The sequence below is a fragment of the Suricata suricatta genome, chromosome 15 (assembly GCF_006229205.1).
Source record: "Suricata suricatta isolate VVHF042 chromosome 15, meerkat_22Aug2017_6uvM2_HiC, whole genome shotgun sequence".
Lineage (NCBI taxonomy): Eukaryota > Metazoa > Chordata > Mammalia > Carnivora > Herpestidae > Suricata > Suricata suricatta.
In genome coordinates, this window is record NC_043714.1 from 13,571,298 (window position 1) to 13,587,798 (window position 16,501).

Here is a 16,501-nt window from a genome sequence, read left to right on the forward strand (position 1 = left end):
ATATTGGTACATTTTCTGAAAATATCTTACAGATAATGTAAAGTATGGTGGCTAATATTCATCTGTCTTGTAATCATTCAAACACACACATTGAGTATATACTATGATCCATTTACTGTGTTGTGCACAGGGATATAAAAACGAGGAAAACATTTCTAACATCAGCAGACATCTGAACTCAGCTGACTTCTTTTACCAAGACATTTAGAGCACCAGCAGCTTGAGTTCAATGAATAAAGAGTAATACATATAAACACTGACCCAAACCGTTGACACCACGAAGATTAGGAACGAGAGCTCTCGATCCACAACTGGTAACATGTCTCATGTTCAAGGGGAAAGTAAGTTTTCTAGGTGTCAGCTTCTTGCGGCTGTTGCTCCAAAGGAGGTCACTGCCCAGAGTAATGAGAACAGTTGGGAATCTCTCCCATTCTCTACTGCCTGAAGGTCAACAGCCATCTGGTCTAACTCATGCTGGCTTTCCAATTGAGAGTGAAAACAGATTTTCTATCATGTCCAAGAACAAAGGGCATGGCTGAATCGTGGAAAATGTAGATGACACAGCAGCCTTCATCCATACAGAATGCGCATCTCAATTTTCTGTAAGTGCATTCTTGGGTAAAGTGTCCTTTGATTAAGAGACAGAATATAGGGAGCGTTAAAAAAGGGGGAAGGATGAGACATGCAAGCGAATCCCCTTGGAATGATAAAGCAATTACAAAAATGAGAAGGTTCTCTCTGGGCTATCCAACGGCTATCTTTCAAATACAGAGAACAAATTCAATTAGTCAATGAGGTGCCTACTCATTGCGAATCATGAAACAGAAGCTATATATGTCACCACTGTGTGTTATGAACCTTTCCTTTTGCATTTTCATAAAAAAAATCTGACATCCTGAATAGGGCTCTGACCAACAGATTAAAATCACTTACTATGAATGTCCTTTTATTTTCTTGGCAGGCCACATGCTGATGTAGCAGTCATCCATCTTTTTCCTTTTGTCAGACCCTGGTTAACAAATATTACCTGGTGATAAAACTGTCCAATTTTCTTATAGCAAAAATTACAAACATCAGGAAAAAATGCTGAGCTGGGGTAAGATATCTTATCTGTGTTAAATATTTCAGGCCTATTGCAGAGCTTCATACGGTTGGCGAAATGTTTAAAATAAATATCCAAGTGCCAAATACCTTGTTCTTTCCAATTTATTTGAGGGATATTAAATATGTTACAATTAATTTCATATGCTGTATTAAGACATGCCATTTATGTGCTCAAAACTACAGGGGTCTCCAGAACAGCCCTAAGTAATTCCATTTTGTAGTACAGGGGACATTGTTAATGTTCAAAGATTAGAAAATGCTCTTTTCTTTGATCTTTGCTCCTTACTGAAAGAAAGCATTCAGATACCAGGAATGTATTTTTCTTCAAATAGTTGATTTCTCCTAGAGGAAGGTATGATTAAATAGAATACTCCAGACTTAATAAGGCAACAAAAGACCTGGCAATTTCTTTTTAGCTCTTCTCATTCTAGTACCTCAAAGCTGTTTGCCTTGGGATTTAGAAACTGAGCGAGAACGAGTGGCTGACCCTGGACTCGAACAACCACATTAGCTATTTTGGTGATGCTAGTCTTGAAATGGAGCATGAGCCAGAGGCAGGCACACTTTGCAGAGAAGGCATGTTGTACAGTTTATTCTAACTGATGCCTCAGCATGCACGTGTACAGATGTTTCAAAATGAAAGAAATTATTGGATGCTTACGAGTAATGAAACTTGAGGTTTAGAGAGGAAAATGGCTTTCTCTGCTACTTCCCACATGCTTCTTAGAGTTGCTCATTGTTTGTAACCCTTTTTTGTAGCCTTTGATTTGTTTAGTCATTTATGCAACAAATATCTAGCTATTGCCAGGTGTAGTGGTTAGGGACTAAAGTTTTGCTGATGCTCACAACCTCATTTAATAGGGATTACAGTTCATTGATGTGGCTCCATTAATAGATATTTAGAGCCTGGGGCAAAAGTCTCAATAAGTCCAGTCAATTATTCTCTTTAAAGTAAGACTTTGCTAATTTCAAAACACATTCCTAAGTATGTCCCTGGAAGAGAAGTAGCAGATAGCTGTAGCCAGGCTCTCTTCTACACACTATGTCAAGTAGAGCTGGATCACCACAATACCTTCACCCCACTCTGCTTTCCAGTCCATCCTCCCCTGCCAGCTAGAGTGATTATAGCTCAGGAAATATTTGGCAGCTTCCCAATGCACTCAGGACAAGGACAAGTATCTTCAACGTGGTCCTCCAAGATGGGCATGATCTGGTCTCTGCGTACCACTGCAGCCTCATCACAGCCTCAACGTCCACCTGCTACCCTCACTGTTCTCAGTTACTCCAATATGGCAGGGCTGTTCCAAATGTGTTCCCTCTACATTGAATTCTCCATTGGAATCAAACCTTCCATGCTTGTGTACAAGGCCTCCTTGAAGTTCATAAAACAGCCTTTTTATAATCTGTCGTGTATTCATTCCCAACCAACTCAGAATCTAAGCATGATATCAACAAGTATAGATCCTCTCTGCCAAATCTCTTTATTCTAGATTTTATTCCATGCTCTGAGTGGTATGATAGGTTTGTCAAAGGCTGATCAATACTGTGAGTTGGTTGTTATTGGAACTTTATTTAATAGAGAAAGCCTGCAAAACTTAAATAACATATTAATCCAAAAGTTTGGGTTTCAGAATGTATATATCATTTTTCCAGAATGTTTTTTTTTAAGCCATCTGTCAATTTAATTTAACGAGTATTTATTGAAAAGCTTCCTTAAATAAGGAAGCTCAGACACTTTTTGGTAATGACCAGACTTTTCCTAGATATTTTATTTTAGCACTAATTTAGTTTAATTTGTGATTTCTCGCCATCAGTGACATCTGTTATTAATAAATGGGAAGGACACACAATGAATAATATTTTTTCAACAAGTATTTATTGCATACTAACCTGTGTTGGGACCACTATCTTGGATTCTAAGAATATAATACTGAGCTAGTTGTGTTACCCTTGTGGAGTCCAAATCTAGCACAAGAGACATACACTGAGTATTAATCACACAAATTTGTAATCACACACTGTGAAAAATGCTATAAAGAAAACCATAAATTGTATGAAAGGACATAGGAGTCCTGGGGGTAAGGCTGAAAGGAACATGGAAGGCTTACTCAGCCTCCTCTTGCCTCACACTCAGTGGAGGTGATGTTTGTACTGAAGAAGAAATAGGCTGAACTCGGTGAAGTGTGGAGGGGAGGTAAAGATTTATCCAGAAGGAGAGAAACAGCATGTAAAAGGAATGTTTAGTATCACATAAGCTTCAAAGGGTAGTTTTTCCTATCTTTTTATTGACTTTTACTAAAATCACTCTCAGTCTCCCTCTTTTTAATACTCCCTCTATTTAATACTCAAATAGTTGCCTTTCGCTTCTGGCTTTAAGCTAGAGTCATGGGGATAACGCAGGGCCAACAGCTCCTGTGGGTAGATCAGTGGTCGCTTCCACCTAGTGAAATTTGAGATGCTGCAGGAAAGTCTTCAGAAGTTTTCCCCTAATATTCCCCTAATATTGTGAGTTTAACACATTTACTCTTCTGTTTTAAGCAATATTGCCTGAAAAAATGTGAAGTCCTCCAACAGTAGTAAATTCATTAGGCCACAGCGAATCATATATTATAGGCTAGCTCATGAAACCACTTAGAAATTCAATGGTAATAATCCAGAAGAAGTCATCCTCATGAGAGATATACAATAAATTTTTAAGAGGGGCCCTCTGTAGGGAGACAGTTGTTTAGATGTATTTAGACTTTGTTCATTTACTCACTCAAAAAAAATTATTGATCATTTGCAATGTGCCAGGAATTATTCTTGCTAATTAGGATACATCAATGAACAAAACAGTTGTATCAATTTTCCACTGCCACAACAACATGTTTACAACCCCAAAATCAGAGAACCATGAGATGCAGGGTTTACCCGGTCTCGAATAGGCTTGGCTGGTCATGCCTGGGACACTCATGTGTCTGCAGGCAGTTGTGGGTTCACATGGTGGCCCTGTTGATCTTGGTTGGGTTTTCTCACACAGCTGGGGGACGGTTGGCTGTGGCTGATCTTAGATGGCCTTAGTGGTACAACTGGGAAATTTAGTTCTGTTCTACAGGTCTTATTCATTCTTCAACAGGCCAATCTAGGCATGTTCTCAGAGCCATGGCAGAAGATCAAGGGTGAACAAACCCAATCATAATGTACTTCTCAAACCTTTGTTTGTGTCATATTTCCTAACATGCTGGTGACCAAGAAAATCTCAAGGCCAAGCCCAGAGGCAGAGTGGGAGAGCACTACAAAGTTATGTGCAAAGTATATGGACATACAGTATGTTATGAGCTGAACTGTGTCCTCCACACATATATTGAAGCCCTAACCTCCACTTCTTCAGATGCAATGGTATTTGAAGATAGAGCCTTTAGAGAAGTAATGAATTTAAATGAGACTGTTGGGAGTTCTTGGGCGGCTCAGTCGGTCAAGTATCTGACTTTGGCTCAGGTCATGATCTGATTGTGGCTTCAAGCCCTGTGTCAGGCTCTGTGCTGACAGCTCAGAGACTGAGCCTGCTTTGGATTCTGTGTCTCCCTCTCTCTTGGACCCTCTCCCGCTCCTACTCTGTCTCACTCTGTCTTTCAAAAATGAATAAATGCAAAAAAAATTTTTTTAATGAGACTGTTAGGGTGGTAAATTATTAACCCAACTGACTGGTATCCTTATAAGAAAGGGAAATTTGGACACACAAAGAAACACCAGGGATTCATGTACACAGAAGAAAGACCATGTGAGAACACATTGAAAAGGTGGTCATCTGCAAGCCAAGGAGAAAGGCCTTGAAAGAAACCAAACCTGCCAATACCTTGATTTTGCACTTCTAGCCTCTAGAACTATAAGAAGATTAATTTCTCTTGCTTAAGCTATGCAGTGCATGGTATTTTCTTATGGCAGCCCCAACAAATTAATGCAGGGAAGGATGAAAAATGTAGACCATTTTGGGGGAATCTATTACAACAAGTAAAAATCCATGCTCATCTAGACCCTAAATTTCAGAGTGGAAAATTTAGATAATATACATGATAAAAACAATACATTATATAATATATGAGAAAATGTAAATGCAGTTAAGTAGAGTTAGGGGATCAGTAATGCTGGAGGTAGAGGGTTTTCCTATTAACTGGATGGTCAGGGTAAGCAGTGAGAAGGTAACAAATAAGTGAACACTTAAGAGATGAAGGAGTTCGTCATGAAGCTAGCTGAGAAAGGCATTCCAGGCAGAGATGAGAAAAGCCCAAAGGCTCTGAGACAGAACATGCCAGGAACATTGGAGGAGACCCAGCAGAAAGCCAGATGGCTGAGAATAGTAAGAAATGAGTCAGAGGCATGATAGGTCAGCCTATGTGGAGCCTTGTAGATCACGAAAAGACCTGGAACACTGCAAGTCGTAGAGGACTTCCTCTATGCCCAGCTCTTTCTCATTTCTCAATATCGATTTCTGTTGTTTATCCTACAGATTCTCAGTTTCTGAAAACCAGCTATTCACCTGGTCCAAGATCTCAACCTGACCTGGCCTTAACCATAGGTTGAGATATTTGAATGATATTCTTTTAAAATTATGGGTTTTTTTTTAATTTATTTTTGAGAGACAGAGAGAGATATTGCGAGCAGGTTAGGGTCAGAGAGAGAGGGAGATACAGAATCACGAAGCAGGCTCCAGGCTCTGAGCTAGCTGCCAGCACAGAACCCGATGCAAGGCTCAAACCCACGAACCATGAGATCGTGACCTGAGCCGAAGCAGGACGCTTAACCAACTGAGCCACCCAGGCGCCCCTGAATGATATTCTTCATACTACTCAAATTCTACACTTGATTCTGAAGTTTTTTGCTTATTGATTTTTTTTCTAACATTGTCTTACCCCCAAACTACCTAACCTTTAGTTTTCTTAAGTTGGGAAAATTAATGTAAGTTTCTTCATTAGATCCATCATAAAAATGCTTATTAATTGTTTAGGTCTTATTGAAAAAGGGATTCAAGACATGGGGCCATTGCTTATATAGTGCTTAGAACTGAGTTCCTGGGATATAGTAATTGCTCAGTAAACACTACCTATTATATCTTTAATTGTATTTCTTTTTATAGGCCTAGTAAGTTGGTTGATGGTCACCTCATTAACATCCAGGCCTTCTGACTTTTTGTCTACCATTTATTCTATCTGTGTTATTCTTTAACCTTGTGCACACTACTATTCAAATATGGACTTTGAGATCATTCCCAGTTTAATCATGTCTCCCAAGTCACAAATTATAATTCAGAAATACTTCTCATTGATTTTTTAGTATAACTTATGATGTTTTCAAAAATATCTGTAAGTTATAAGGTAAGACTACTAAGGAAGAGTCTATGTTTCTGGCCATTCACTCTACTTTGTATCAAGTTTCAACTTCACATTGTAATTTTTTTGTAAGAGATTAAAAATACTAGTGGATTCTCATGAAAATGTTCACTAGAAACTTTTTCTTGTTATAAATAAATAGTTAGTTCATTAGTTTCAGTAGCTAAATAAATTTTATTTGGATCAGTAATTTTCTATACTGTCATTGCGAGCTAAGATTTTATACATTTTGTTAATATTCAGAAAGTATAGCTAAAGTCATTTGAATAATGATAATTTAGAAATTAAAGGAGAGGTGGATTTTCATTGTCTTACATCATTCATTAGGCATTTACTGAGTGTTATGTTTCAGTTACAAGAGATGTGGCAGGGAAATAGACATATTAGGTTTCTGTTCTCAAGGAACTTACATTTTAGCAGGAGAAATGGATAATAAATGAGTAGAGAAGTGAGTAGATCAATAAGTTAGACTTTAGGTGGCAAATACAATGAAGAAAATACTACAGAGCAATGAGATCAAGAGTGACCTTCAGAAATGTTAAGTAGGGTGATTGGAAGGTGTTCTTCAAGGAAGAACATTTGAGCTGAGACCTGAATAAGAAAGAACTTGTCATGCACAGATCTAAAGGAAGAAAGCTCTGGGCAGCAAAAAGGGTCAATGTAAAGGAGCTGGAGGTAGGGAAAGTTTTAGGAGGAGTGAACAGTGGAAGGGAGAGCACAGTGAGGATGGGCAGTCGTCAGGGGGAAATGAAGACAGAGAGGTTGGCAGGAGCCAAATCATGTGGGACTGAATGGCTTCACCATAATTTGCACAATATTTTGTTTCTCTATAATAGAAAGCCATTGAAGGGTTTTGAACAAAGAAAAAAATGTAAACTGATCTAGAGGGCAACCCATAGACCTGTTAGGAAGCTAGTGAGTTAGGAAGTTAGCCTAATTAAGGAATGATGATGGTTGACTCAGATGGTGCCAGAAGACCTAAAAGGAGGTGGCTAATTTGGAATATATTTATAAGGAAGCACTAATAGGCCTTCCTACTGAATGGGGGGGGGGGGGAGTGGTGAAGGACAGAAGGAGAACTCTTGTATTTTTGACTTTGCATGCAAATGGAGGATGGTGCTATTTACTGAAATAGAGGAATGCAGGGAATTCCTATTTACTCATATAGGGAGCAGACTTGGAGGTTCAGAACTGAACCTCAGAGAGCACGGAGAAAGGTATTGAAATAACCATTTTGATACAGACTTTGGTATTATGGATATTTTCTGGTTCTAAAAGGAAAATGTAAATGCTGCTCCTCACTTATCTCTCATGCGCACAAAATGCCGATAGCATCAAAATGGCCTCTCGAAATATTATCTAACAGGTCTAAGAAATAACTTCTAGAATGAGGTTGGGATTAAGACCTGATAGTTCAAAGAAAGCTTCCATAAAAGGTGGGGAAGTAGATGGGCCAAGATGAGGCGTTTGGTCTGAGGTTGGAAGTTGGATCTCCAGAACAGACACAAGCGTTTTGCATTAGAACATATGGGGCTGCGACAGGGACCCAGAAGCGATCAGCTGAGACTGTGATGTGGGGTCACGAGATCTCTTGTCTGGCCCCAGTGGCCTTGGGGCATGACTGGGCAGTGGTTGGTGAGCACTCAGCTCAGTCAGGATCCGGAATTATTCTCTGGCTTTCTTACCTCAACCTGCTTTTTTCTTCTACTCTTGTCTCTTCAGCAGAGTTCCCCCTGCAGAGGAAGAGACCACCAAACAATCAACATCCTAACACGTTGGAAACATGAGACTCTTTCCTGAAAATAGCATGGTCAAGGATAGACAACTTATCCAGAGTCATCGAATCCATTAGTCCCTTCCCACGTCTGCACATACACATCACAAAACAATACAGATATTTAAAACATAAGCAAAAATTTTAAAAACCACTTTTTAAAGGACTTGGGGTTGTAGATGATGTGATCAGTTCATTCTTACTGAACATCATGACTTTTCAGCAGACCAAAGGGATCATATTTAATAATAGGACTTGGTTTTTGAACTCAGGGTTATGACACAGAGGCCTGGGGTCTTGATAAGGGACTGGCAATGTGATGATCAGGAAAAATGCATCTGGCGAGAGGTTTTCTTACAATAGTGTAAAGCTTCTGAATAAAGAGAGAAAAATGTTCAGATAAAACTATTAAAATAATTTCTATATGGAGAGGCGCCTGGGTGGCTCAGTCGGTGAATCGTCCGACTCTTGGTTTCAGGTGAGGTCATGATCTAGCAGTTTATAAGTCTGAGCCCCACCTCGGGCCTTGTGGTGCCAGTGCAGAGCCTGCCTGGGATTTTCTCTCTCCCTCTCTTTGTCTCTGCCTCCCTCTCCCCCATATTCTCTCTCTCTCTCTCTCTCTCTCTCTCTCTCTCTCTCTCGCTCTCTTACTCAAAATAAGTAAATAGACTTAAAAAATTTCTACAGAGGAAGATAACTGTATCATAGAAAATACTACTAAGAAAAAAATGCCCAATAAAGCTAAGGAATAAACAGAAGGAAAGAATATTGGAAGGAACACGAGGTGTACTGATCACATTAGATTCATTGTCTTTCTTTTCTTTTGATACATACATAAAACAGTAAATGAGAAACCGAGTACCCTTAATTTCCAGAGGCATACATAAACTCTTTCATAGTTTGCTTTAAACTAAGTGAAGTTTAAAATGCAATCCGATAGCACAGATAGGTGGAAACACAGTTGATTAAACATCAGAGAACATATATTCTTGTTACCCAGAGAGAAGTCTCTAGTAGCAGCCCAGACATCCTTTCTTCATGTGGGTCTGTGTAAAATTTTACTGAGGACTTAGATTGAGTCATGAATCACATCCTGTCCAACTTTGTGACTGACTCAAAATCCCAGTTTAACAGCAAATACTAAAATAATAGAGCCAGGATTGAAAATGATATGAACAGCCTAAAAGGAAGGCTTAATGGGTGAAATAAATTGTAACGGCGATAAACATAACGTTCTGCAGTTAGCATCAGAAAGTCAGCTGCCCAGTGCAAAATGGGAAGGCCAGACTTCAAGCACTAAAAAGATCTGGGTGTAAAGATAACTATGAGTTCGACGTGAGCTGGCAGCGTGACCTGGCTGTGACAATGTGGCCACATCTGATTTTCTACGGCACCAATAAAAGCAAACTGCTAATAAATGAAAACAGAGGCCACTGCACTCTCGACTATGTAAATAACAACCATATCTAGAATACTGTATCCGGTTTGGGTGCAAAATTGGCTCACGTAGGTCAACCAAGATAATAGGGTTCCCGAAGCCATAACATGGGAGGAGAAAATGAGGCAAAGGAGAATGTTTGGCTCATGAAAAGGGGAGGGCAACTGTATTAAACATGTTTGAGGACTGCTAAGTAGTAAGAATAAGAAACCCATCTTATTCTATTTGGTTTCAGAGTACAATACCAGTAGAATTTTTTTAACGGTAGAACAATAGTATATAAAAGGCACCTTTCAACTATTTGCAGCTGCCTCACAATGCTCTAGCTTGACTCATATAGTAGTGAGTGTCCCTTCCCTGGAATGTGTAAGCCTAAGTTGAATTATCCGCTACTAAGTTGAATTCAGCCCTACTACAAGGGAACCCCCTGTCGACCCCCGAATGCGAGCTCACATGCAGAGCTCTCAAACTTTTCTTCCATCTCTGAGGGTCCACCACTCTATTCCTTATCCCCACTGTAGAAATGCCACTTTCAGTTAAGATGTAGCCACGATGTACCCACAAGGCAAAGTGTGTGTGTGTGCGCGCGTGTGTGTCCAGGGGGGTGTATTTGAGAACGTGCAGGTGCACACACAGGCAGGCACACGTCCCAAGGAGCAATGCCACACCATGGCGAAGGACCTCAGGGGGAGGGAACGTGATGCTCCCACCCCTGTCCCTTCTCTGACTGATGGCACGTCTTCTCCACAGTTCTGGATCTAAGGCCGCTGCCCAGGATGTCAATGGAACCATTCTTCGGACCCTGTGTGACTACGTGCAGGAAAAAGCTGAGGTTAATGACAGGGTGACATGGTAATAGAACAGGAGATTAACACTTGGAGCCACGGAGCTAGCAAAACTGAATTTAAACGTAAATCGAACCCCCACGAAATCTAAATTTTTCTCATGTAAAATTTCTTTGCCAATAATAGTTTTTTAAGAAGCAAAAAAAGTATTCTTTCAAAATATAAAACTACTAGAAATAGGCATGTTCTGAGATGGAGATTTCTGGCCATTGCTGCATTTTTAGCTAAGCCGTTTCACTACGTCTTCCGGGGGGTGGGGAGGAGCCGCTTTTCTTTTCCATAAAGCCACAAAAATATTTTCACAAAAAGCGTCTCAGAAAAAAAGGATATTTCCACCATTTCCCATTTCTGTAGAATTTGCATGAGGTTTTTATCTTTTCTGATTTTGTCAGAGGTAAGAATATTTTTTTCATATGGCTGCAATTTCAACCTTCTGAACATTAAGCAGATATAAATTATCTACAAGGCTAAAAAGTCTTTGATTAACAAGCTGGGGAATTGCAGGTATTAAAATTGCCCCCCAGAGGGAGGGCATATCGTCCCATGAATGCATTAGACATCTACTTTGAATTACAAAGAAAAATTAATTAAAAAGTATATGTTTATGAGTAGTGTGTGTTCCCCCGAGTTCATTCTAAAAGCCACATACATGCAGAATCTAATAAAAATTAAATTACATTAGCTGCATATTTTACTTCAGCAACATGAAGAAAAAGATAAAAGCAGGTGCTACCCAATGTTTCATTCTAGAGAACTTCCGGAGGGCCCCAAATGGTCTCAGTGGGTTTTAGTGCTCTAACGCCCACTGGAAAATTCTGTGTGTGGCTGGAAAAAGAACCGTAGCTACCTCAGGAAGGGCAATGCGGTGCCCCTGTGGACAGCTCTGCTTTCAAGCTATCTGCCTTCGTCCGAACCAGCCCAGCCAGGCCCGCAGCGTTCTGCAGAGTTGGTGTGCACAGACAGATTCAGCGGGCTCCATTTACAAGGAATCATCTACACTGGGTAACTGCAGGCAGCCCAGCCGCTGTTGGACATTTTTTAACCAGCCCATCCTCAGGCACGGTCTCCTCCGTCAGATGGTACGGCCTTCGTGTCTCCATAAGTATGTGGGTCTAAAAACAATAAAAGTGTTATGACATCCAACACTTGCCCATATTTTGTTTATTCCATAGATATCTCATTTCATTAGCTTTCTGTGCCTTTTTTCCCCCTCCCTGTGCTTTTTCCCTTTCGGTTACCATGGAAACAATTTCCCTGGTAGGGGAGGAGTCTAATGGCATCCAGGAGTGTGAAGAAAAGTCAATTTATATCATGGTTTGTGAAATACTGGGAGTTTGTAATGGTTGTTATCACCACATATGGTAAATCAATCTCTCTCAAGAGCAAATTTCTAAATATTGATATGAGTATGGGAGTGATAGAATTATATAGAATCCTGCATCTCAGCAATTTGCGTGGCAACCTTTAAGATATGCATTTCTATTTTATTTTGGTTGCACAGATAGAAAATGAAATACAAAAGATACAAAGTATACTATTTATGGTTTTTTAAAATCTCTTTTAAGTTCTCCAAAGACATTAACTTGTCTCTACCATAAAACTCACGGTTGTTTTAATTATACAGACTTGAGAAGCCCTCTCTGATCACTTGTGAAGTTTACATATATGTATGTATATGTAAACGTGTAGTTTTCTACAGAGAGCTTATATGTATAGTGGAGCAGCTCGGAGATCTTCATTCTCGCTTTAAATCAACTGGTATTTGGACAAACAGATCAATTCAGAAAATGCAACCTTTAAAAGTTTGTCCAAATACAAATATGAGCAGTCCACACAGGCAAAAGGCGATTACATTTGCATGTTTTAAAATAGACTGATTTGGCCCCCTTGCCAAAACCAGCCAAAATTTGTTTATTTGATTTTGCTTGTAACTTGTTCTGCTCTCTGTTTTCTCTCAAAAAGACATGAGTGATGAGATGGGAAAATATTGGATTATTTGTGCTCTTGAAACAGACGCCCCCTGAGTTGTGACAGGTATTTGAAGTACCATCTTCTGCAGTCTCTTAACACTGATTTGAGAAATTTCAAGCCTTGGGTATATTCTTGATCATTTACCACCAAAAGGAGTCCCCTCTTGGGTATGGAGGGAGACCTGGGCATAAAATGGAGACACTGAATGCAGGTACAGGGGGAGCGGTAAGAGGAGGGAGGACCTTTGCTGGCTCCAAACACAGACGTAAAACAACCCGCGAGACTGAGTATTTTGAATTTTTTTCCTGAAAGAGCGCCCTATGTTAATTCTTACGGACACAGAAGTTACGGCTCAGCTGACAGTTTTGAGAAACAACCATTCTTAAACTATTTCTGCGTGGTATGCTTGTGCCTTGTCCTCTTGTGGGACATGGTCAGACACCGACCGGACCTTTGAAATATTGTGTGATCTCATTCTCTTTTTGGATTTAGGGAAATGTTTAATATTTTATGATCCTTTGAAACAAAATTTCTGTGGCTTGAAAAAGAAAGAAATTTTAAAGTAAACATTCCCAAAGATGGTTGGAGATTTTTTTTTATAAAATTCACGTGAAAAATTAGAGAATGCGATTCGATGCAATTAACGACTGTGGGAAAAAGTTGGAAGGAGGGGATAAAAGAAAAGCCCAGGACGGTTGCTGGACTTGCTTTGAAAAGTGCCTCTGATTTCCGCAGAAATCCCAACAAATTATTTTGGACACTGACTATTGGGTGTCTGCTATTTTTCCTCTCCTTTGAACCCTTCACCCAGAGACGTAGTTTTAAAGGCGCTCAGCCATTTCTCCCATGCTTTGTTTGTGCCACACAGGTTGGTCTTACAATTGTTTCTTACCGGAGAAAATTCAGTGATGGCTTTGCCGGAGCGATAGGAAATAAAACCTGCCCAAAGAGCAGGCTCAGAGCAGCGCCTGCGTCCCAATCAGGCTGAAGAAGGGAGAGCCTGCCAGAGAAGGCCGGAGGCTTGTGCGCAGAGGTGAGCGGCCAGGCTGAGCAGAGAAAACCACTTCTTCTGAGATCAGCTATCACGCAGTCCGAGGGCTCTGTCATCCAATTCCCCTTCCTGAGAAGTCTGTTCCAGTGCAGCCAAGATGCATAGTGTGTGCAGCTCTTCTCTCTGCAAAATCATGGGCCGTCGGGAGAAAAAATGGCATTCGTTTGAACAACTTCAGTGAGAACCTTTGTTGGTAATGACTGATGTCAGAGCACGGGTATGATTGCTCTGTATATTTTTATTGTTTTAAATAAAGCCAACAGAATCAGGATGTCTATGCCTCCCTTCAACCACACTGAATGTGATGCACATTGGGCCAGAGATCAGGGCATCAGTTTAGGGAGTATCTGTATCCATTACTGAAGGCTAATGAAAGAGAGACTATAGGGCTTATTTGTTTGTTTGGTTTTTTTTTTTAGAGAGGCTTTCACATGTTTTTTTTTTTTATGGTTTTTATTTATTTTTGAGAGACAGAGAGAGACAGCATGAGCAGGGGAGGGTCAGAGAGAGAGGAGATACAGAATCTGAAGCAGACTCCAGGCTCTGAGCTGTCAGCACAGAGACTGATGCGGGGCTCGAACCCATGAACCGTGAGATCATGACCTGAGCTAAAGCTGGACGCTTAACCGACTGAGCCACCCAGGCGCCCCCTTTCACGTTTTTAACAGTATGACATTTACTAGGTTATGCTGGAAAATCTCAAGTTTTGTCCTTTCTGCTTATTGGTTTTGTTGTTGGTGGTGGTTTTTTTTTTTAAGCTTTGGTTTTGGATGGAGAAAAAACATGGATGACTTGAGGAAAAGGAAACATTCGGTGGCCTGGTTCTGTTTAGAGCATAAGCCACTATCTTGTTCAAAAATCCTAACCACGGAAATGGGAAGATTCATGAAGAGCAAGCAGGGAGAAAATCCCTCGCTTTCAAATTTTCAGTTACTGCCACTTAGTGACCTCCACCTAGTCAGTCAGCTTCAGTTCTACAGTCCCTCCCCCGGCGCACCCGGCCTCACCCACCAGCTGGAGCACGGGGAACCTTTCCTCCCCGTGACCTGGGGGACACTGGTGGCCGCGGTTAGCAACCAGGAGAAAGAGCTTCTTTATCCAGGAAATCACTGAATGACTAAAGACAGAGGAGGGTTTTAATTGGCAGAAAAAAGAAATGAGTTGAAATTATAAACAGAAAGACAAATCATAAGGCCAGAAGCTAGACGGGTCTGGGAAGCAAAGAATGGCTTTCCGACCAGATGTCTGAGTCATTGCCTGCAGCACCGTGAGCAGGTCAGAGATGCTTTAGAGGGGTATCCGCAGGCTGGACCTGGCGTGGGACTGGCAGGCTAACTGGCAGTGCCTCAGTCCCTCGGGGTCCTCATAATTTGGCTATCTGACTTTCTTTTACAGAAAATTTTACATTTTTAACTGTGAATGCGCACAAAGTTTGACAGAAAGCGCTCACGTGCCTGTTATGCAGCTTCCCCTAGCGATGACATCTTGCAAACCTATGAAACAATACTATCCCTACCAAGAGAGCAGCAGTGACAGTCAAGATGCAGAAGACTCACCCTCACCAGCTGCTCCAGGCTGCCACATTGGAGACACACAGGCTTCCCCTGCTCACCCTTTTCTTACCCTTTAGTGACACTAGCCTGTCCTCTGTTTCTGTAACTTTCTCACTTCAAGTCTGTTATATAATGGAGTCATACTCCATTATAACCTTTGGGGATTGGCACTTGTCTCTCAATGTAATTCTCTGGAATTTCATCTAAGTTGTTATATGTATCAACAGGGTGTTCCTTCTCATTCCCAAATAATATTCATGATATGAATATTCCAGATTCTTTAGTCGTTCACCCATTGAAGGACGTCGGGTTGTTTGCAGTTTTGGGCTGTTCTGAATTGAAGCCTCTACACACAGTCACGTACCGGTGTTCGTGTGAACCTAAACAATCGTTCCTCTAGGATGCGTGCCAGGGTGTATGGCGGCTGCATGTTGAGTTTAAGAACCTGATCAATCATTTTTCCAGAGTGTCACACCTTCCTACCAGTAACGTATGAGTGATCTGGTTTCTGTGCCTCCTTCCCAGCTTTTGCTGTTGTCACTGCTTTTTTTTTTTTTTTTTTGCCATACCAGTAGGTGTGTAATGATAACTCATTGTGGTTTTAATTTGCATTTCATTACTGGCTAACGATGTTGATTATCTTTTCATGTGCTTGTTTTCAGTGAAGTGTCTCCTCAAGCCTTTTGTTCATTTTCTAATTGTATTGTTTGTTTTTACCATTGAGTTTTGAGAGTTGTTTTTCTTTTCTTTTTTTAATGTATCCTAGGTGCTAGCCCTTTATCAGATACAGGGCTTGCAAATATTTTCTCCCACGATGTGGTTTGCCTTTTCATCCTCTAAACAAGGTCTTTCATGGAGCAAAAATTTTCAACCTGTCAGTGTTTCCTTTTATGGATAATGCTTTCATTGTCAAGGTTATAAGCTCCATGCTTAGTCATGGATTCTGAGGAGTTTTCCCCTATGTTTCTTTCTCAAAAAGGTTTATAGTGTTAACATGTTGCATTTTAAAAAATTAGACTTGAGACTTAGGTCGAACTTTTTAGTTTCTTTTCTTTCTCTTTCTTCTCTCCTCTCACCCCTCTCCTTTCCTCTCCCCTCCTCTCCTCTCTTCTCTCTCTCGCCTATGGATGTATAATTGCTCAGGCACAATTTGTTAAAAAGGCTATCTTTCTTCCAATGAATTACTTTTACACCTTAGTCAAAACTCATTTGAGCGTATCTGGATGGGTCTATTTCTGAGTTCTCTGCTCTGTTCTATTGATCCATATGGCTATTCCTCTGCCAATCCATTACAGTTTTGATTACTGTAATTGTAAGTCTTGAAATCAGACTAATTCCTCCGTTTTTCTTATTCCATAGATATTTTGCTTTTCTAGTTTTCTTACCTTTCTATATAAAA

General features: G+C 40.4%; 1 long non-coding RNA gene across 1 annotated transcript; it reads right to left on the minus strand.

The window, feature by feature from the left end:
* Nucleotides 1–932: 932 nt before the first annotated feature.
* On the minus strand, nucleotides 933–11,528 carry LOC115278673. The gene is made up of 3 exons (XR_003903022.1): nucleotides 11,375–11,528; nucleotides 8,156–8,203; nucleotides 933–1,009 (listed from the first exon to the last, which is right to left on the minus strand). It is a non-coding gene; the product is annotated as an uncharacterized LOC115278673 (long non-coding RNA).
* Between the last annotated feature and the right edge of the window lie 4,973 nt (nucleotides 11,529–16,501).